Consider the following 22,383-nt stretch of genomic DNA (forward strand, 5'->3'; position numbering starts at 1 on the left):
GCTGCATATGCAGATGAGTTATGAGCCACATTCCACAGCAGGTCAGAGGAAAACAGTGTGCAAACTATCCATTGTAGCTTTCTCACCTTCTTTCGCCATGGCTGCTCCCCAGCTAGAGCTAAACTCGGGCTGCTTCTTAGACTGCTTCTGGTGCCCCCTCCCAACGTGGAATAAAGCACCAAGGAAGCTATCCTGCAGCAAGTGTCTGAGCAACAAGGAATTCATCCTGCTGCAGACCCCCACAGCCCACATGGTTTTGTGCCTCTTGGCTTGGGCTCTTGTGTGCCTCTGCCTGGAAAGCTTTGACTTCATTGTTCCCACAGTCAAGATCCAGGCAGTATGTTAGCTCCCCCTCTTCAGTGACACCTTTCTCTACTCTTCCTGGTGGGATTTTGTTGGGGTTGTTCCATTTTTTTCTCTATTATCAAAGGGCTTTGTCTATATCTGTATTACACACAGCCCTGTCATCGAATCAAGAGTCTGGCTTTGCTTTTAGTGGACACTAGAACTTTGAAAATGGACAAATCAAGTCATAGTGATAACCCCCCAAAAATGTATTGCTGTGGTATGAATGTTTGTGTCCCCATCCCCCAAAATCATATGGTGAAATCTTGTCCTTCAAAATATTAGTATCAGTATTGGTGTTAGAATTGGTATTGGTATGAGGAGGTGGGGACTTTGGGAGGCAATTAGGTCATGAGGGTGGAGACTTCATGATTAGAATTAGTGTCCTTATGAAAGAAACCGAAGAGAGATCCTTTGCCCCTTCCTCCATGTGAGGATACAGCTAGGAGGTGACATCTATGAGAAAGCAGGCCCTTGCCAGACACCAAATCTGCTGGCATTTGATCTTGAATGTCTCAGCCTTCAGAACCACGAGAAATAAATGTTTGCTGTTTACAAGCTACCTAGTTCATGGTATTTGTCATAGCAGCCCGAACACACTAACACATTCATGTACACTGTAACAGAAGAAAGGAAGGACAAAAGGGAAATCAATATAAATGAAAAAAAAATTCTATTCTCCTTTCCCTTCCCATCTATATCCCAGATAGTCACTTAGTTATTTCTCTGGTGTGGCACAAGCAAGGACCAATGCAGACAGGCAAAGAGCTAGAGCAGAGTGCCAGAGGCCTCCTGCGCAGCCAAGATTCGTTTCTGTTGTTGTTGTTGACAGAATCTTATCATCTTTTTGTGTCAATACATACAGACCTATTGTATTTGTTCGTGTTGCTCCCTAACTATTTGCATGAATATACCATGAAAGTTTTAAGCCATTTTCCTACCTTGGAAGTATCTGGTGTTTCACTGTTACAAATGGTGCCGGAATGAATCTGCTTGAAAATATATTTGTGAGCACACGTGTTGGTATTTCTGAGTGACAGAATCCCAGAAACAAGGTTTGGGTGGAGAATCCAAAGCTGCACTCCCACTTAATAGGACGTAGGCATACCCGTTTCCTCAAAGCCCCACTGAACCTAGATATTGCTGATTGTATTAACTTTTGTTAATGTAGAAAAACCATCTCATTACTTAATTGAATGTAATGGTCAGTTCAGTTGAGCTTTGTTCTATATGTTTTCAGGCATTTTATTTTTCTTCTGTGCTGTGACTATTAGCATCAGAATCTTGACTGCAATGATCAGGGAGTTCCACTCAGTCCTGAGGCCTATCTCTAACAATACCCCATGGAATTTTTTAACACAAGAGTTAGGAATACAACAATTTGTTAAGAATGGATGAGCCAGCAGCACTCTGGAATTAGAACCCAAGTTTTCCTTTGCTGTTTACTGGGTATATCCATGTGTGACAACCACATGTACCATTCACTGAGGTTCTTATGGCAACTTCTAGAACATACACATTAAACATCTATTAAGGGTCTTCCACTTCAGCAGGGAAGGGAAGGGTCTTACATTTTCTAGGTTGGGTGCTTTTGGGGTCTTGCAGGGTGTTCTGTTATGTTTTGGGTTGTTGTCTGCGTTACTGTTGTCTTTGCTTTGCCCCAGTCTGGCTGAGTATCTTCTATGTGAAATAACGTCTAGCTCTGCAACATTCTGATGGGGGATGTCACCTTCTCAATTCAGAGCCCTTTCTGTTAAATGCAGTCTATTGCCTTTGCATAAGAAGTCAATTTTGTTTCATTTCAAATTCAAGGAGCACGTAGTCTGTGCTAAACTTTGGGAATACAAAATTAGATTACACTAAGTCCCTATTTCAGGAAAGCCTTCAGTCTGGTGGAGCTGAAAGCCATATAAGGGGAATTATCATGGTCATATAGTCAAGACAGAGTGATGCTCAGGATTCTCTGGGAGGTAGGACCACTCCCCTGCTTTCCAGTTGCTGTAATCTGAGTGTTTATGTTCTTCCCAAATCCATATGTTGAAACCCTAATCCCCAAGGTGATGATATTAAGAGGTGGGGCCTTTGCAAGGTAATTGTGTCCTGAAGGTAGAGCCCTTGTGAATAGGATTAGTCCCTCATAAAAGAACTCCTTCCATTTTCGTGAGTTTACAGTGAGAAGACAGCCATCAATGAGGAAGCCTTTGCCAGACACCAAATCTGCAGGCACTTTAATCTTGCATTTCCCAACCTCCAGAACTGTGAGAAGAAAAAAAAAATTGCCACCCCATGTATGGTATTTTGTTATAGCCCAAACTGACTAAGATATCAGTGAGCAGGTAATAGAAACACTATGTATCTCATTCCTTCGTCTGTAAAAGATAGAACATAATAACACAACTGATAAGATTATTATGAGTACTAAATGAATTATCCAAATAAAACACCCAGAGCATGTCATGTAGTAAGTGATCTTAATGTGTTAGTTTTTAGTGTTATTATCACTGTTTTTTAAAGTATTATTATTATTATTGCACTATGAAAAGGGATCTAACTCAATCTAGGGGTTACCAGAGAAGGTGATGGCAGGGTCAAGTTTTGAAGAGCCGAGAAAGTGGATTTAGCCTTGATTGAGAGAGGAAATGTTTCATTACTATTTTTTATTGAGCAGTGACAGCAGGTTGGACATTTAACCTCCATGGTCTCATATACAAATGAAGATGCTCAGACAGAGAAGTCACATAACTTGCCCACGGTTACACAACTAGTAAGTGTTGATGTTAAGTCCTGAATGTATGGTGTTTTTATTTCCTCTGTTTTGTAGATAACAGTGAAGTGCAGAGAGGTGTTGGGGGTCAAAATTTAAATCCATGTTTCTCAAAGTCCTGAATCCTTGTTCTTCCCACTACCCTAAGCTGCCCACCTAAGAGAATATATGCATCTTGTCTCTTTCAGATGTTGGAACAAGACATTAGGCTTCTTTATGATTGGTTTTGTTATTTCTAAATCAGGCCTCTCTACACCTCTCCTTTCTGCATACTGCCCCCCTTTCAGCCTCCAGGAGAGTCTGTGACAATGAGTGGGCTCCCTCTGCAAGGTGCTTGGATTCCTCTGAAGAAAGAAAGCAAGAAAACATGAAGTATGGTGATGGTGGCATTTTCAAGGGCGGGTGATGAATGGAAACTTCCTGACATTTCAAGCAACAACATCTGAAAGGAAATGGAATTTTCCTGAAGCACAGACAGGAGATCTGTGTCACAAGCTATTGATTTGGTGTACACATCTTGCATTTAATCTGGTGATTAATTTGGAGGGAGGCTGCATGCATGCTGGGCTTTCATTTCATGAGTTTAAAAGCCCACGACCTCTGATTTATTTTACTCCATTCATGAGGGGGTGTTTTATTGCGAAGGGTTGAATGACAGGTTTCCTGGCAGGCTGTAAAGACAGGTAAAATTTAAAAAAGAAACATAAAATCTTTCAAGGCACTCTATTTATCTTTTGTAATTTATTAATCACACCTATTGAAGGTTAGTTGACCCTCTGGGAACAGTTCAGCAAAGAAAAACCATGGAGCACGTTAAGCTTGCCAATCCTTTGCTTTTCTTTCTCTTCATTTAGAGATGAGAAAACTAAGGACCTAAAATAAGAAATCACTTGCTATGTCATGCCATGAGATGGAACTGAAATTAACTCCTAGCTTTGCCCTATGACTTCAAGACCACCAAAATATAAGAAGTATGTATAGAGCTCGAAAAATGCTCCTAAAATATTCAAAGTATTTTAATAACAAATTGAGAATTAACATAAGCACTCTCTAACTTATATCTCATCAATGGCTCCCCATTGCCTTAAGAACAATTGTCTTAAAAGCCAGCCTCCACTTAGCTGGCAAGCTCCATTCTTATCCCCCTTGAATTCACTTCCATCCATATGAAACACCTTTACCTCTTCCCAATCAGAGTATGGTCCTTCTTATTGCAAATGCTGTCCACTTGCCTGGATGTTTTTCCTGGAAGGAAGGAAAGAAAGAAGAAAGGGAGGAGGGAAGGAAGGACAGAGAACGTGGGTTTACAGCTCATTTTATTAGCAGGCATTGCCTCTTTGGGTTAGTGCTCATTCCAGCAATTCAAACTACCCCTGACCTACAAGAATTTTAATTTCTCTAGTGGGACTTTATCATTTACCTGAAGTTCTCCCACTGTAATCTTCGGGTCTGACATGGTTCCATCTCAAGAAGTTACCATACTTCTCTTGGCATAAGCTCCCCACCTCCTAAAAAACCTAAGAAACTCTCTCTTTGATGTCTTAGAAGAGTGGAAAAACCTCTCCCATCTATAGCACATGGATTCCAAGAAATTAAACCAAAAACTATGTTGAGAGGTTCCGAAGGGGGAAAATTTAGGTGGGCCTCATTATCTTGAAGGATGGTGTAAAGTCAAACAGCAGGCATTCCCAAAAGGGAATGGGGTCACCTGCAGAACATGACATAAAAATGTCAGATTATTGAAGAGTAGCTAGAGACAACAGGGTCAGGGTTAAGGGTGAGCATGGAGAACATGTCTTAGACTGTGTGTTGGCATCATGGAAAAGATAGAATTCTAAGATAAAGGGTGGAGGAATGGGATATTGGAAGAGTTGAAGAACAGGGCACTTTGTTCATTTAATAGCACATTTTATTGAATATCTAGTATGTAACAGGGCCTGCTCTGTGAGCTCAATATATAGGAGGAAAGAAAATGTGATCAAAAGATTGTTTTGGATGGAATTTAGCCTCATGGAAATCTGGACTTCAACCTCAGTTCTGTCACTCATTACTTTTTTGACCTCACATGGTTTGTTTTGGTTTCCTCATTTGTAAAATATGTGTATTCTTTTCTGTGTCTTGATGGCCTGCTATGTTGTTGTGCCAGGAGCTGTGTTAAGCCCTGGACATGCAGCAGTAAACTAGACAGACAGTTCCTGCCCACCCTTACCCTCCCCCGCCCCCGCCTGAAGCTTATTGAGTAAAGGGAGGGACTGGCATGTTACCAGAATAAAGCATTGGCTGTGGAAGATCTAGCAGGGTTGAGATGGCATTTCACATACATGGCTCTTAGGATTCAACGAGATAAATGATTTTAAGGGGCCACGATGCTTTTGACAAGAGCACAGGCTCTGGAATCAGACAGCATGTGTTCAAATTCCAACTTTGTTAGTAAATCTCAACTATTTACTAACTATATCACTTAAGGAGGTAGCTAAGCCTTTCTGTTTTCTCATCAGTAATAAGGGGATAATAAAAGTTATTAATTCATGTAGTTGTTAAAAAAGGTTAAATGTTAATGTATGTAAAAGTTTAAAATAGTGTCTGGCACAAAAGTACACAATTAATATTTATTATTACTATTACTGTTATCGCTGACACAGACCCTGGCCCAATGTAGGTGCTCACAATTGCTAGTTCCTGTCCTCTGGTACACAGCTCTTCTTAAAGTCCCACAGGTCTAGCAGAACAGTAGCCCATGCTTCGTATTTCATCATACATCAAAGGCCCAAATTGATAACCACAGAAAGGATTGTTCTCAGTATCATTTATAATTTATTCTTGTCTGAGCAAGTAGCCTTGTTGAGCCTTTGAAGAGCACAAGAGTCTTCCCTGTAGGGTGGACTAGAGACTAAAGTAAGATTATCAGAGACTTAGACCCACAGGAACAAGAGAACATGGAAAAAAACTTGGGTCCCACATGGGTGACAGCTGGCTGTCTTCAAGGAACCCTTTGGAGGAAAGGGTCACATTTTGTCATTCAACCAGAAGCATGATATTTGGGGTCTTATACACTTGGGGTCACTGCTTGACTCTGCACTTACAAGCCATGCAGTCTTCTGGGTCATTTGAGAGATGGAAAGGATCAGGTCTACATCATACATTTGCTAGGAAGTTTATATGGAATGATTAGTTTTTAAATGCCTGAAAGTTAATAGAACTATTGTCCAGCCTTGCCATCAAATAATGATGCTGATATTATCCTTAGCACTAAGTGGTACTTACGGCACTGATGGTCAAACAATCTTCCCCCTCCAGTGCTAGTAAGACTGGTCTATACCCTACAAGGGTATAAGGTCTTGTAAACCTACAAGGAATAAGGTCTCAGAATTAGGGACCCAAGTCCATGAATGCAGAAATTGATGAGTCTTGTTTCTTGTTGTATCCCCCAGATGATCCCTAGCATTCAGCAGTAATGCAATAAATGCTTCTTGAATGGATACATTGTTAAGAGGGACAGGCATAAAAATGCAGTATGTTTGGAAAGAGGCCAGCATGATAATGGGACTCAAAACCACGTTGTAAAAGGCACATTGGTGGAAGTCAGGCTGCACAACTAGCCATGGAAAATTGAGCATCGAGGTCTTCCGAAAGGTGGTTGTGTCCGTCAGGGCTTAACCAGCAAAGCAGAACCACAAGAGGGATGGCTGATTGATTGATTGATTGATAGGTGAATGAAAGAATGAAAAATAAATACATAGACTGATAATTAAATAAAATAAAATAACATCATTATTATTGTTTCAAGTATTATTAATTATCCTATGTAATTGTGGAAGCTGGCTAAGCCACAGGAAAGTCAATCAGGAAGGGAAGACCCACAGGGAAGAGAAAGCAATTGCAAGCCCAGCTGCACTTGATACACTCAAAATCAACTGAATAGGAACTTTAATTCTGCAAATGCCCTTCACTGCAGCACCGAGATTAGTGTGCGATTGAATCCCTGAGCGATGGTGTGCATATGCTATAAAGTGGCCTCTGCCTCCCATCCAACCCACAACTCTCATGAAAGAGTATCTCTTATGGCCCACCCTAACCAGAAACAGACCAGAGAGGGAATTCTAGGGTGGGTGGCTCAGCCTAGCCAAGTTGATGGTTTTCCTCTATGTCCCAAAATATTAATGTTTTCCCCCTTATTTCCCAAAGCCTTCACAGTGGTCATAGGGAAAAGGAAACAAATTCTTATTCCTCAAAGATAGAACCAGGCTTAATGGGTGGGAATTTTGAGGAAAAGATATAGACCTAGTTGAAGAATAGGTGAGAAGAGGTGGCTAGAAGAGGTGTGTGAGCAGAACTGAGTCCTTGATATTGGAAGAATGGATGGGAAGGTGACCTGTAAAGACTCCTCCCATTCCCAGGACTCTCAGCCCACAAGTCAGGGACACAAGCTCTAGGGCTGATGCCACTATTCCCAAGCAGGCTCAGTCACCATTGTACAATCCTCTATGTGTCAGGCACGGTGCTTGGCACCACAAGACCTTAGGCAGGAAGACCAGGTGATGCCTGAATCACTTCTGTTTCAACATCTAATGAATCTTTTCCTAGGGATTGAGAAGGTGCTGCCCACACTCAAAATTACATCTCAGCAAAGACATGACAGTTAAAATCATGTATGCCAATTTGAGGCAGCACTGAATTGGTGGGTCACGTGGCCTAGGGAAAGCGCTTAGCCTGCACCTCTTGGGCAAACACATGCAGCTTGATTTCACGTGTCAGTCGGCAGTGAAGCAAGACTTCTAAATTCTGCATGAGGATATTGATTCTCTCCAAATTTCAAAAACAGTTTATACACCCCTTCCACCCCTCAACACCTTCACACTTGCTGTCATTTCCCCTTCTTAAACTGCTCTTCTAGCCTGTTCTAGGTATCTAGTGCTGTGTAGCAAGGCACCCCAAAAGTAGTGGTTTAAAACAAGCAAAGAAAACCACCATGCATTTTGTTGACAAATCCGTGGTTCAGTCAGACTGGGAAGGAACAGCTCCTCTCTGCCCCACTCAGTGTCAGCTGCATGGCTCAAAGGCTGGGGACTGGAATTATGTACCATCTCTGTCTATTGCTATGTGATTTCTCCACGTGGTCCTTCCAGCATGGCAGCTGCAGAGTCACTGGATTCCTCACATGTTGGCTCAGGGTTCCTGAGGGTTGTATCCCGAAAGAGAAAGAGCCAAGCAGAAGCCTTATGGCCTTTTGGTGACCCAGCCTCAGAAATCACATGTATCATTTCTGCTACACTGTCTGGGTGGAAGCAGTCACACGTCCCCACCCAGATTCAGGAGAACACAGACCCCTCACTTCTCTGTGGGAAGCATTCCAGTCCCATTGTAAGAGCTTGTGGGATGGGAGATACATGTTGGTAAGTCCATCTTCAGAAAGTACAATCTGAACCTACTCTTTTTTTATCTGAGAAACACTTCTTATGTTTCAAGACCTAACTCATATATCCCTTCTTTATGAAGCCTCCCCAGCTCTCCCAGAGCAAGATGCCTCCTCCCTGCAGCCCTATCAGCACTTTGTACCTCTGCTTTCAAAGTACTTTGCACCCTAAAATGGTATTCTTTGTTGCTTTCTGGAGACTATGAACTGTGAGCTCTTACAGGCCTGTGGTGGTATTTCTATATCTCAAGCTTTCAACATTGGGAAATGCTTACTTAGGAAATAGATGTTACTGCAAGCTAGGCTAAGGTTTCTCATACACCCTGGACTATCTGCATCTGAATTCCTGAGTACTTGCTCAAAATGCAGACTCCTGGGCCCGCATAAAGCCTCCTAGATAACTCTTGGGGACAGGGCTTGAGAAGCTGCATTTTAATAAAACTCCCCAGATGATTCCAATAAATGTTAATTAGACTTTGCAAGCTATTGTATCCCCAGTGCCTAGTACAGTGCTGGCACATCGGTGATACTCATAAATACCTAATGAATGAATGAGTGAGTGAGTGTGTGAATGAATAAATATTTTTAGAGTGGATCAGGCACATGAGAGTCAGCTTTCTCTTTTGGCTAATGTGATGTCCATTTCTGGCTCCAGAGTCAGATAAGCAGACATCCCTCTAGGTCAGACCCAGGTGAGACTCGATGCCCTATGTCGCCCTTAAATGGGTCTGTGGCCTGGAGGAGGTGGCAGAGATGGTAGAAGGGAGAGAATCCTGGTGGTTGCAAAGCTAGTGCATTATCTCACCATCTACCAGCAGGCTCCTTCACCATCCCCACCTCCTCCTTGGCCCCCACCCCCACGCATCCTGTCACATCCCAGATCAGAACCATTCTGGAAGCAGTATTTGCTAGTTTGACATTTCAAAATAGCATCAAGGAAGCTAAAGATAGCTAGGTTACAAGGGAGGTTAAACATCTTGCCAAATGACACTGAGCAAATTAGGTCTTCTCCATGTCGATCCAAGGAGTACATCGATGTTTTTCCTCTATTTGGAGGTGTAGAAGCATTGAATGAAAGCGGGAGAAGAGATTGAACCAGGAGCCAAAACACAGAACCTCAATCTTAGTTCAGTGGAGAGTAAAGGAATCCATGTATTTCAAATTCTCAGTTAACAGACTCTGCTTTCTCTAGTTGTCTAAGAGAAAGCCTGACACAATGAAACCCTGCTCTCCAGACTACCTGTACAGCCCCCGTGTTCACTCGTGCATCTGGCTTCTGCTCAAACACACACAGCCAGGAGTTATTTGAGTTGAGGAAGCAGTTTGTGCATCTGAGACAGTTAAGAAAAGAAGTCACTACACTTTTACTTCCTTTTCTTCTTTTCTTATCTTCCTGTCTCACCACATTTCAACTAAATTTTCCAAAGCCACAAACATATGACTGTGGATGTGCAGAGCTGAAGGCCAGAGCCTGGTGACTATGGGGAGATACAGTGTTCCCCAGAGATCAAGCAACTATGAAGACGTCAGCTTGTACAAATAATAACACCTACCATTTAAGAACTGTTCACCGTTTGCCAAGCACTCTGCTAAGCCTTTCACATACTTTACTACATTTACTCTCAAAATAATCTGACAAGTTAAGCGGCATTCTCCTCCCATTATAGATGAGGGACTGAGAGTCAGGGAGGTTAAGCAACTTGCTTTGGGTGCCACGGCTAGTAAATTGCTAGTAAATTGCAGAATTGAGATTCAGCTCAGAGGTGTCTGACTCCAAAGCCTGCTTTCTTCCCAAACATGTTAGATCCTTTAAAAAGGTAGACAAGGGGCCGGCCTGGTGGCTCATGCCTGTAATCTCAGAACTTTAGGAGGCCAAGGCAGGCAGATCACTTGAGATCAGGAGTTCAAGACCAGCCTGGCCAAAAAGGTAAAACCCTGTCTCTACTAAAAATACAAAAACTAGCTGTGCGTTGTGGTGTGTACCTGCGGTCCTAGCTACTTGGGAGGCTGAGACAGGAGAATTGCTTGAACCCGGGAGGCGGAGGTTATAGTAAGCCGAGATCACACCATTGCACACCAGCCTGGGTGACAGAGTGAGAGTCTGTCTCAAAAAAGAGAAAAAAGAGAGAGAGAGAGAGAAAAGTAGACAACGGATATCCCCATGGTATGCCCTGAATTAAATCCATTCCAAGAATTGAACCAGCTTCAGAGAGGGAAGAGATGCCCCTTGAGATAGGCAGGCAACCACAGAAGGGAGGGAAACTCTGGCTCGGTGAGTCAGCAGCCCAGCGCACTGCCTGACCTTTTCCCCATATCACTGATATCTACTGAAAGGGTGATCCCTGCTTGTGTCCTGCAGCCCCAGGGGTAAGTGGTAACCTGAGTCACAAGGGACAGACAGAATGCCAGGGTTGAAGTGACTCGCTGCCTCTCCTACTCCGAATGTGACTGCCCCTGCCCATACAGTAGTGCTGTCACAGCTAAAACATGTTGTCAGGGAAGAGGGCAGGGTGCTGGTCATCTGGCTGAAAACAGGGGCTGGAGGTGGGGAAGGCCACTCAGTTATGCCTGGTTTGGGTTCCAAGCTCTATAATATGATTCAGGTGCCTCGCATGGCCCCCTGCCTCCCCAGCAAATTCACTTAAGAGCAGAGGGAGGAGGTACTAATGGTTTCCACATTTGGGGCCCTCTGCAGTGAGGCCTTTCAAGCTCTGGGGCAAAGAAATCTAACCTCACCTCTGAGTAGATACCTGCTCTGTGGAGTGCAAACGTGTTCATGGAGTACCTCTGACAGTGAGGGTTTTAGGCCATGTGGGCAAGACCCTGAGAGTATGATGACAAACCAGCAAACAGAGATGCAGCCTGCTCAGAGTTTACAGCCGGTGGCAGAGACAGAAAACTCATCAGAAAACTACAATATGCAGTGAAGAGGACTGTGGGTGCAGTAGCAACAGAGGAAGGCATCTCATCAAGAGTTAGGAATTCACCCAGCATGGTGGCTCATGCCTGTAATTCCAGCACTTTGGGGGGCTGAAGCAGGCAGATCGCTTGAGGTCAGGAGTTCAACACTGGCCTGGCCAACATGGTGAAACCCTGTCTCTACCAAAAATACAAAAATTAACCGAGTGTAGTGGTGCATGTCTTAATCCCAGTTACTCAGGAAGCAGAGGAAGAAGAATCGCTTGAACCTGGGAGGGGGAGGTTGCAATGAGCCCAGATTACGCCACTGCACTCCAGCCTGGGTGACAGAGTGAGACTCTGTCTTAAAAAAAAAAAAAAAAAAGAAGAAGAAGAAGAAGGGCTCAAGAAAAGCGTCTCTGTGTTAGTGACTAAGCCCTGCAGGCTGAAAAGGAGTTACAGTGGAGAGGGGCTTGGAGATGCAGTGAACAGGGACAACAGCACCTGGGAAGAGCCAGGTGGGTGGGTGCAGATGGGGTGGCCAGAGCATAGGGTACAAGGGCACGATGTGTGAAGAGGTGAAAGGAAATGCCAAGCAGTTGGCAAAATCTTCAGGTCTTGAAATCCATCAAGGACAGCAATGGAAGAATTATAAGCAGGCTGAGATAGAAGGAGATCCATTTAGAAATACCAGTCTGGCTTCTGAGAACAGCTGGGACATAGTGAGACACATGCAGGGAGAGCAGTTAGGAGGCTGAAGCGGTGATTGGGGGCTATAATAGTGGTGTTCTGGAGGAGGGTGGCGGCTGTGGAGATGGACAGGAACATGAGGGTAAAGGGAGTGAGGAGGCCAAATCAACAGATTATATGGTCCTTGCCTTCAAGGAGAAAATAATTTTAGTTGAAAAAAATTTTTTCTCCCTTAATTCATCTGAGTCCTCTCTGACTAGAAGGATGCTTAGAGGTCACTTAGTTCAATTTCTCCCTTGCAAGAAGTCCAGGGATTTTGAATTATTTCATGCACAGAGGGAGTGGGTGAATATTAGGCAGCAAGGGGTGTACTCTGGGTGGGCAGCTGAATTGGACATAAGCTTTCTTGAAGTTCTAGAAATTTCCAGATATGAAAGAAGTGTGTATTCTGCTGGTCATGCCCATGGCTCCAGGCAGTGGGGTGGTTTTGAGGTGACAGTTCCTCTGCTGGCTGTGATGGAGCACTCTCCTACCTTCCCCAGGCAGAACCCCCAAGAGGGGACCCACAGAGGCTGGAAGGAGGCTGAGGGCTCCTTTCTGCCAACAGACCCAGCCACAAGTGCTTGCTGAGTGACTGCCCTGTGCCCAGCCTTGTTCCTGGAAACTGCTGTGATAACACTCTCTGGGTGAGAACCAAGACTCGTTGACCTTTTACATAGCCTGAATCTGCAGGAAAAGGTCATTATTTTTGGAGGTTGTTGAAAATTCAATGACAGCAATTCCTTAGGCTTGCAAAACCCTTTAATGTTCTCACAGCACAGAAAACACCATCTTCTCTCACTCTGAGTGGTGTTTTACAGTTGTAAAGCACTTACACAGTGACATAGTTGATCCACAGGAAGCCCTGGGAGAGACACAGAGATCATGGGCCCTAGAGCCCAAATGACCTCATTGCAAACCTTTTTTACTCTACACCTCAAGACTGTGGGAGTGTGGGCCTCACTTTACCTCCAAGTGTCTTCCTCTGTAAGATACAGATAATATACAGTCATGTGACAGTTACCAATGAAGATTCATTCTAAGAAATGTGTCCTTAGGTGATTTTGTCATTGTGGGAACATCATAATGTGTACTTACACAAATTTAGATGGTGTAGCCTACTATACACCTAGGTTACAAACCTGTACAGCATGTTACTATACTGAATATTATAGGCAATTATAATACAATAATATTTGTGCATCTATAACAGAGAACGTATTACAATCTTATAATCATAAAACTATGGTATTATAATCTTATGGGGCCCCCTTCATATATGCAGTCAGCCATTAACCAAAATGTTATGTTGCACATGACTACCTATTTTGAAAGGTTGCTATACGCATTAATAAAATGATGCTGCCGGCTGGGCACAGTGGCTCACGCCTGTAATCCCAGCACTTTGGGAGGCTGAGGCGGGTGGATCATGAGTTCAGGAGTTCCAGACCAGCCTGATCAACATGGTGAAACCCTGTCTCTACTAAAAATCAAACAAATTAGCTGGGCATGGTAGCATGAGCCTGTAATGTCAGCTACTCAGGAGGCTGAGGCAGGAGAATTGCTTAAACCTGGAAGGTGGAGATTGCAGTAAGCTGAGATTGCACCACCGCACTCCAGCCTGGGTGACAGAGCGAGACTCTGTCTTAAAATAAAATAATAAAAGGATGCTGTCTAGCCCAATACTTAATAAAGGCTAGCTTCCTCCACCTTGTTTCTCACCCATTGCCATATTCTAAACAAGGACACATCTAAGGTTGCTACACTAGAAGTGGTATCTGGCACATAGAGGGTCTGAAATAAATGTTAGTTTCCATTTCTTTCCCTTTAAACCCCTAAACTAAAGCTATTTCTTCCCCAGGTTTTTCCTTATCCAGCCCCTGGTATTTCCTGGGAATCTCCTTTGATAATGTCATAGAGCCCTAGAGGCTCTCCCTTGAGAAATGCCCATGTATATATATAAAGAAGCACACAAACCCTCTTACGCACACCATTTTGCTTACAATTTTAAGAAGTTTGGATTCCCTGAAGCTTAATTTAGAAGCCGACGATAGCACCCATATGGCACAAACTGTCTTCTGCCACAAAGAATAGTTCTTCAGTTATCTAGTGTCTTTTCGTAGTTTAAAAATTACAAGGAGTTAAAGATCAGCTTTTCTTTTTGTCCAAGTCTGTGTTCTATATGGTAATTGGAGAGTGATAGATACACAGTAAATGTTAATTGAATGCCTAGGTGGACAAATGGATGGATGAATGAAAAGGTGGGTGGGGAGGTGGATGGGTAAGTAGGTGGTTGAAGGGATAGTGGTAGATAGGTGGATAATTTGGGCAGTGGAATGAATGGGTGGGTAAATAGGTAGGTGGATAAGATGGTGAAGGGATTGCCACACTCAGAGAAAGGCCCAGGCAAGCAGTGAGAAGATAAATTCGTGGTTGTGGGGACCTTAAAACCCCTGGCAGAAGACCTCTGATAAAATTAATGGAATCTGGAGGGATCAAAGCAGAGAATAAATGGAAAAAACAATGTCTTAGCAGGTTGGGTCAGAAGTGGGCCTCTCTGCTGGGTGGGACAGGAAGAATCTGAGTCAGAAAGCCAAATAGGAAATGGGGCAGGAGATGGGGGAACTCCTGGCCAAGAAAACAGAGCTGATGCTGAATGGAAAGCAGAAGCTGCAAGACCTGTTTCTAAGGAAAAGTGGAGAGCAGACAGGATCCAGGGGGTAGGGGAGAGGACTGAATAGAGACACAGGAATTCATGGCATGTGGGATTCTCTGAGTCATAAGTTCAACAATCATTCGTTGAGTTCTTCCTGTGTGTCAGGGGGTTGTTTAGGCACTGAGGATAAGTCCTTAGTGTCAAATAAGAAAGACAGAAACATTAATGAAAGTTGAGGTTTACAGAGCATCTGCTATGCACCAGACACTATTCTAAGGGTTTAATGTGTCTCTTCTCAGCAACAATTGTATGAAAGAGGTGTCATTATCATTGCTTCACAGATAAGGAGGCACAGAGAGTAAGTCACTTCTCCAACACAACTAGTTAAGTATGAGAGTTGGGATTTGAACCCAGTTTCCAGGGCCTATGTGCTTCTTCACTGTGCTATACTGCTGCCATTAAAGGAATGATTAAATGACAACCGTACTGCAGGGTGATGAGAGATACGATGGCAGTCTTTACTGGTTACTGTGGGACACAGAGCAGAGGCGGTGATTGACTTTGGTTGGATGGGTCTAAATGGGTTTTAGAGAGAGGACTCTTTGAAGCTGGATTTTGGAAAATGAGTTTCTTAGGCATCCTGTAAATAAGCAGTAAGGTTCTAAGATGAGGAAATGAGAAGGGAATTCCAAGCAGAGGAACCAGCCTGTGCAGAGTACGCAAGCACCGAGGAATGAAACAGCAGAGACCTATACAGGAAACCATAAGTAGTTCTAGGAGGCTGCTTTGCAAGGGTAAGAGCTGCCAGGAGGGAAGACATGCTGCCTACTTGGAATAATGCTTAGGAATGTTCCCCTCAGCCTTTCTAGAAATGGATGTTGTTCAACAGGCTTTTAATCTTTTATCATCCTGAATAACCCCAATAAATAGAAAAGAAATACTAAGACTATTCTTATTTAGAGACTAAGAAAACAGCTCGGAAAAGTTAAATGACTGGTCTAAGATTACACCTCCAGTGCGTAGCAGAGGCCAAACTAGATCCTCTGACTCCTAACTTTAATTATCTGGGCGCACTGGCACACAAAATGTTTTGATGAGCACTGCTGGTACAAAGAAAAACAAGATTGAGTTCTCGGTTTTCTGCTACAAAGGCAATGATGAGGCAGTTCAGATCTGCAAAGGACCAAATATGAAGTCTTGACAGAAAAGTAACTACCAAGATTAATCAACATGGGCACAGCACTTCACAGCTTGCCAATCACATTTACATACAGAATCTTAGTTGACATTTATGAAGACACTGTGGCAGATTGTACAAATAATGTTCTTGTTCCCATTTTTCAGACGAAATAGAATATTAATTGATTTGTTTAAGTCACACAGGCTGTAGGTGACAGATGTAAGACTCAAATTCAAGTCTTTCTAATGCCACAGGTATAATATCCGTGGGGGCTGTTAATATAATGGCCAATGTTTATTGTCCATGTGATTACTATGTGTTAGTTGCTATGTTAAATGTTCACATGCAACATTCCGGTTCCCTTCCACAAATATGCCAGGAGGTAGATACCTGTTTTAAAATAGAGAAAATTGAAAGTCAGAACAGTTCAAGTTCCACAGCTAGGATGACCAGCTAACCACCACTCAAAGCCCCTGCATCTAGCACTGTGCAATGTTGTCCCCATCATCTTTAGACCCTAGTTCAGTCGCCCTGAACTGAGGAAAAAAATACTTTGAGCTTTGCACAAAACCTCTGTAAAAGCAGGTACATCTGAGGATGAAAAGTGTGACTGTTTTGTTCCCTTTGTGGATGGGCCAGTGAAAAAGGCCAAGTCCTCCATGTTATTTGTGAGGAGGGCGCAGAGGTCATGAGACCTAATCAGTAACACACAGCAGCACCAAATTCCTAGTTCAGTGCTCAAAAGTTTAAACCCCAAAGCCATTCAACTCCTCCCTGCCCTCTGTCTTCTTTATGACCTGGACCTGTAGGGTAATGAGAACCAGCATGGAAGGCAGTCAGGCTGGGATTTGAATCCTGGACATTGAATTTACCAAGTATAAGCACTTGGACAAGTTGCTTTGTGTCTCAGCCTCAGTTTTCACAGCTGTAAAATTGTAATATAACATTGTTATATACTATTATTCAAATTGAAGGCGAATCAAATGGGTTAAGTGAGGGAATGCCCAGCATTCTATGTTATTCCTTTGCTTTAATTTCTTCCTAGCATGAAACACCACTTACGATAATTTTGTTTATGAGTTTACTGACTTTCTTCCTTTGTCTTTACATAGTTGTTCTTCAAGTGTCTAGAATTGCACTGTGGCCACTAGCCAGTGTGGTTATTAAGCATTTGAAGTGTTCCTAGCAGGAACTGAGGTGTGCTGGAAGAGTAACATACACACAAAATTTCAAAGGCACAGCATAAAAAAGTAAATGTAAACTATTTCGTTGATAATTTTTATATTGATCAATATTGAAATAATATTTAGGGCATATGGGGTTAAATATATTATTAAAATTACTTTTACCTGTGTCTTTTTACTTTCTTTAATGTGGCTGCTAGAAAACTTAAAATGTCATAGGTAATTAATTTTCTATTGACCAATGCCAGTCAAGAACAATGCTGGCACATACTAGGTGCTCAATAAATAGTTGAATGACTGAATATTTTTCCTTGAATGAATGAGTGGCACAAAAGTGAAAGTAGGTGAATAATAGTTTCTCTCAAGTAGGTGACCACCGCAGAATAAAGCTGTCTGCTTTAGGTTAATAAACTCATTCTGGTTGAGGTGTTAATAGCTGATAACAGCTTACATTTTTGGCATGAGTCAAGGTAAGATGTATATTTTAATTGCAACTTTCTAGAAGTCAGATACAAGTAGGCTTTTAAATTCTACTGTGAGGCCTTCCAGAAGAAAGGTTCCTTTAGATTTAATTTTTTTAAAAAAGAAGAGGACAAATGCTGGGAGTGGCGATGGAGCAGAAGATGCGGGGAGATGCCGAGAAACTTCAGAGTGGTAGATGCCTTTGTTTCCCATTACCTGCTGAGTCCGGTCCGGTCCAGGGCACACAGTGGGCTCTGAGTAACTGTAGAAAGCAATCGAAGGAAATCGGAAGGGGCAGAGGCAGAGGCCACAACCAAGACACGGAAACGACAGTCAGTCGAGGCAGCAGAGAGGATGCCACGCGGCCAGCAGAGGCGCAGGGCAGCTGGGGAGGGACCTTGCCACGGGGCGGAGGGGCCGCGCTCTCCGGCTGCGCGGCGCTGGGGCGCCAAGCCAGGGACCGCAGGCTGCGAGCCGCGGGAACCGACCTGCCCCGGGTCGCGGCCGTTTTTCCCGGGCGGGGCTGCGGCTGCAGGGGAGGCGGGCGTGCCGGCTGAGGGTCACTGCCTCGCCGCAGGGACTTTCCTGGGGTTGGAGTGGGAGCACGTAGGAGCCCTGGCCTTTCCAACTTCCCAGGTCAGACTGGGGGTGGGACCACCCGCGCGGCGTCCTATGCAGGGAACCAACCCAGTGCTAGTCCGCCCTCCCGGGAACTTGTCCTCTCCCCTAACCTTTCAAGTCCGTCCCTGCCTCCAAGGCTCCAACAAAGTCCCTCCTTTCGCCCAGAGCAGTTCTCAGACTTGAGTGCATCAGCATCACCTGGAGGCTTTATTAAAACCCTTTGCTGGCTCCCTCCAGGGTTTCTGATTCTGTGGGTTTAGGGTGGTGATGCCGATTCCTCTGGTCCAAGAACCATCCCTGGAGAGTCATTGCCCTTTAGGTAACGATTTCCCCGTCATTTTCATTCCTAACTCAGTCAGCACCTTGTTCAGCCTCCCACTGAGCCTGGAACCCTTGACAGCTGGAGAAACAAGTGAGTTGCTGCTAAGCCAGCAGGGCACCTGGGAATCCCAACTTCCAATCCAGGGCGTTTTCCTCTGCATTCGCTGTTTCTTTTACTCTCTTGGGAGCCTCTGTGTGGGATCCAGAACAGGGCAGAACCCTGGTAAAGGCTGAACGAGAGGCGGAGTTAGTTAAATCCAACTGCAGGAGAGGGAAAAAGAAAAGTCTTTTTCTTCAGGAGAGGAGAGGGTGCTCAGAGGATGCCTGTCCATTGACCAGACCTGCTGCCGGTCATCACCACTGACACTTTCATTCATTCAAAAAACAAAGTTGACTGAGCAGGCCCTGTATGCCAGGCATTGTCTTGGTATGGAGGACAATGAAAGAAATAAAACCGAGATACCTGTCTTTGGAGAACGTACTTTCTAATAGGGAGATTAATAAACAAAAGAGTAAATTATTGAATATATTAGAAAGTAATAAAAGCTATAAAAAGAAATGCAAGAGTAGGGGAAAGGAGTGCAATAGAGTAGCAATTCTAAATAAGATGGTCAGGGTAGGCCTTATTGATGAAGTAAGATAATCAGCCATCGGATAGCTAGGGGAAGAGTGTTTCCAGCAAAGGGAACAGTCAGCACAAAGGTCCTGAGTCAGGAGCATGCCTGGTGTTGTTGAGGCTCGGCTAAGAGGCCATTGTAACTGGAGTAGGGGCAGGGATGGGGAAGAAGCCAAGTAGGAGATGAGGCCAGGCTGGTAATGGGGCAGGCAGGAAGATGTTAGAGGACTGGCCCAGCCATTGTTACAGGCCTGACTTTTACCCTGAGATGTTCTTCCAATTTTATTTACTTTTTTGCCCTAATGATTCTTGCCTCGTCCATCTGCAAAATCTGCCTCAAAAACATCCGTTAACCATCCCTCGGCTCACAGCTGGAGCTGGTTTTCAGAATGACACCATTTTCATAAGTCAGTGGGCCCCAACCTCTCAGATTTGGGGCTTGCAAAGGTTGCAATGACCCTTTCTGACCTGCAGATTCGAAAGTTGGTAATTCACTTTTGCCTTCAGCGATTTTTTTCCTCTTCTCTCATCATTCTCCATATACCTCCTCTGGGTTCTTGTTCCCTTGACATACCTGCATCCTGAGGCTTCCCAGATTTCTAGAGCAGCACTGTCCAATCAAAATATGATGTGAGACACATATGCAATTTTAAATTTATTTATTTATTTTTTTGAGACGGAGTCTCACTCTGTCGCCAGGCTGGAGTGCTCACTGCAACCTCCACCTCCCTGGTTCAAATCATTTCCCTGCCTCAGCCTCCTGAGTAGCTGGGATTATAGGCGCATGCCACTACATCTGGCTAATGTTTTTGTATTTTTAGTAGAGATGGGGTTTCACCATGTTGGCCAGATTGGTCTCCAACTCTTGACCTCAAGCAATCTTCCCACTTCAGGTGAGCCACCACGCCCCACCAATTTTAAATTTTCTAGTGGCTGCATTTAAAAAAAAAGTAAAAAGAAACAGGTAAATTTAACGTTAATGACATATTTGATTTAACTCATTATACCTAAAATATCGTCTCAACATGTAATCGAGATAACAAATTAACACACTATCATACATTATTTTCTTTAATACTGCCTTGAAGACCAGTATGTATTTCACATTTATAGCACACCTCAATTCAGACTAGCCGCATTTCAAATGCTCAATAGCCTCATGTAGCTAAGGACTACCCGGCCAGCACAGTCCTAAACTACTCATGTTCCTCCTCAACTCCCTCTCTTTAACATAACTAATTTCTGTTTCCAGACTGAGCTGACATTTTCTGCAGGAAGCCTTCCTTGATCTCTCTACTTTCCTCATATGCCTATGAGAATTAAATGAGTTAATATATGTAGAGTGTCTAGAACAGGTACTGCCACATAGTAAACCATGGAAGTGTGAGCTATCATAATACCACTTATTATGGTTGTAATAAACTGATCAGTTATGTAACTATTACTTCACATTTTTCTATCCCTATTATATTCAATGGTTCACTAGGAGAAAGGACCCTGCCTGCCTTTTTTGTTGCTCTTTTCTTGGAACCTGGGTCTGGCACAAACAGATGAATATTCAATATAAATGTATTGAATGAATAAATAAATATGAGGAAGTATGTTTGGGGTTAACCTTAAGCATTCTAATTCTAATGTTGCAATGGATTAAAATCACAATCCTGGATAATAATGGTATCAAACTCCATGTTTATAGAGGTTCAGACTAGATTCTAAAGAGAAATGAAATTTGGTCTCAAAAATGGAAAGAAAAAAGGACAATGTGGCAGAAAGGGCCCAGACTGAATTCAGACACACCCGGGTCTGAAGGCTTGCCACCTCGCATACTATTTGTATGGCTCTGGAGATGTTAACTTCTCCAAGTCTCGGCTTTCCCATCTGTAAAATGGGATTTGAGTATCCCTTTGCATTATATACCCACACAGTAAGTTTGTAAGTGGCAACACCGCAGGCCCTAATCTCAGCTCAGCCATACTCAGTGAGGCTACTTAAGCTTTCTGTACCTCAGCACCTACTGTGTGTGTGTGTGTGTGTGTGTGTGTGTGTGTGTGTGTGTGCGTGTGTGTGTGTTCTTTTAGTGGTTAACGAGATATGATATTATACATGTGAAGGCTTGATACATGGTAGATAGCCATGTTAGTTTCTTTTATTCAACAGCATGTGATCTCTCTTTTTTCCACTCCACCTTTTCCTCATCAAATGAGGAAGGAAAGCTCCAGCAGTTTACTATTTGGGGGAAATTGAGCCATCCTGCCTTAACTTTTCTTTCTTAAGAAAAGGCCCTTGTGGAAAACGATAAAACTTGCCACTTTCGTCTCCATGCCCTTTCGGCCTTCTTCCAGAAAGCCCTCTCTTGTTCCACGTTGGTTCCTAGCATTTTCTTCTCTCTCTAGTTCTCACAGATGAAGTAGTTCCCATCCACACTCTATGAATTTTGCTGCTGTTGAAGAGGAATGCCAGACACCTAAAAAGAGTTGGCACTTGCTGCTCGGCATTCTCAAAGGTCTCTATAGAGCTAAAAGCGCTCTGCTACGGCACTTTTTCCATTACTTCTTAAATGTCCATTAATGCATTTTCCCCAGGAGACCCTGAATGTTCTGGACAGATAGAGCCGATGTCTGTCTCTGGATCTGAGCCCTTAGCAATCACCTGGACACACAGGAGGTGCCGGCTAAACCTGTGCTAAATGCATCATGTGAATGCATGAGGCAGAAGTGACTGTGATTGCTTCTCCACCAAAATGCAAGGAAGCCTGACAGATGTGTGCGGTGAGAAGCTAGAATGGGAGGAGGCTGGCTGGTTGCTTGTTTAAAAATGAAACTGAACAGGCTGAGAAGCTTACTCATGCATCTGCTTCCCTTCAGTGTCCCCTGGGGAGGAAGGAGAGGGAGAGGGGGAGTTGGGAGCCTAGGAGAGCTAGCAAGGTGCCCTCTTCAGCACTGAGTCAGCAGCACCCAGCCCTGTGGACACAGGAAGATCCCGATTTCAGGGGCTGAATCACACGAATAACTGGAATAGTTGTTTAGATCATAATGAATTTCCAGAACCTTTCCAAGCCAACCAGCAGGCACAGGTTCTCTTTCTACCCTCAGCACTTTCCAGCTTTGTGACTTAGCAGAAAGAAAGAGGCCAAGCCTGGGTCCTGGAAGAGGAGAGACTGCAAGGGAGTAGGGTCTAGGGATCCTCGTCACTTC

The 22,383-nt window shown here is 43.7% G+C and overlaps 1 long non-coding RNA gene across 1 annotated transcript; it reads right to left on the minus strand.

The window, feature by feature from the left end:
* Nucleotides 1-2,972: 2,972 nt before the first annotated feature.
* LOC101043165 (uncharacterized) lies at nucleotides 2,973-17,979 on the minus strand. The gene is made up of 3 exons (XR_746149.1): nucleotides 17,848-17,979; nucleotides 4,266-4,354; nucleotides 2,973-3,780 (listed from the first exon to the last, which is right to left on the minus strand). It is a non-coding gene; the product is annotated as an uncharacterized LOC101043165 (long non-coding RNA).
* Nucleotides 17,980-22,383: the final 4,404 nt, after the last annotated feature.

The sequence above is a fragment of the Saimiri boliviensis genome, chromosome 11, assembly GCF_048565385.1.
Source record: "Saimiri boliviensis isolate mSaiBol1 chromosome 11, mSaiBol1.pri, whole genome shotgun sequence".
In the NCBI taxonomy this organism is placed as follows: domain Eukaryota; kingdom Metazoa; phylum Chordata; class Mammalia; order Primates; family Cebidae; genus Saimiri; species Saimiri boliviensis.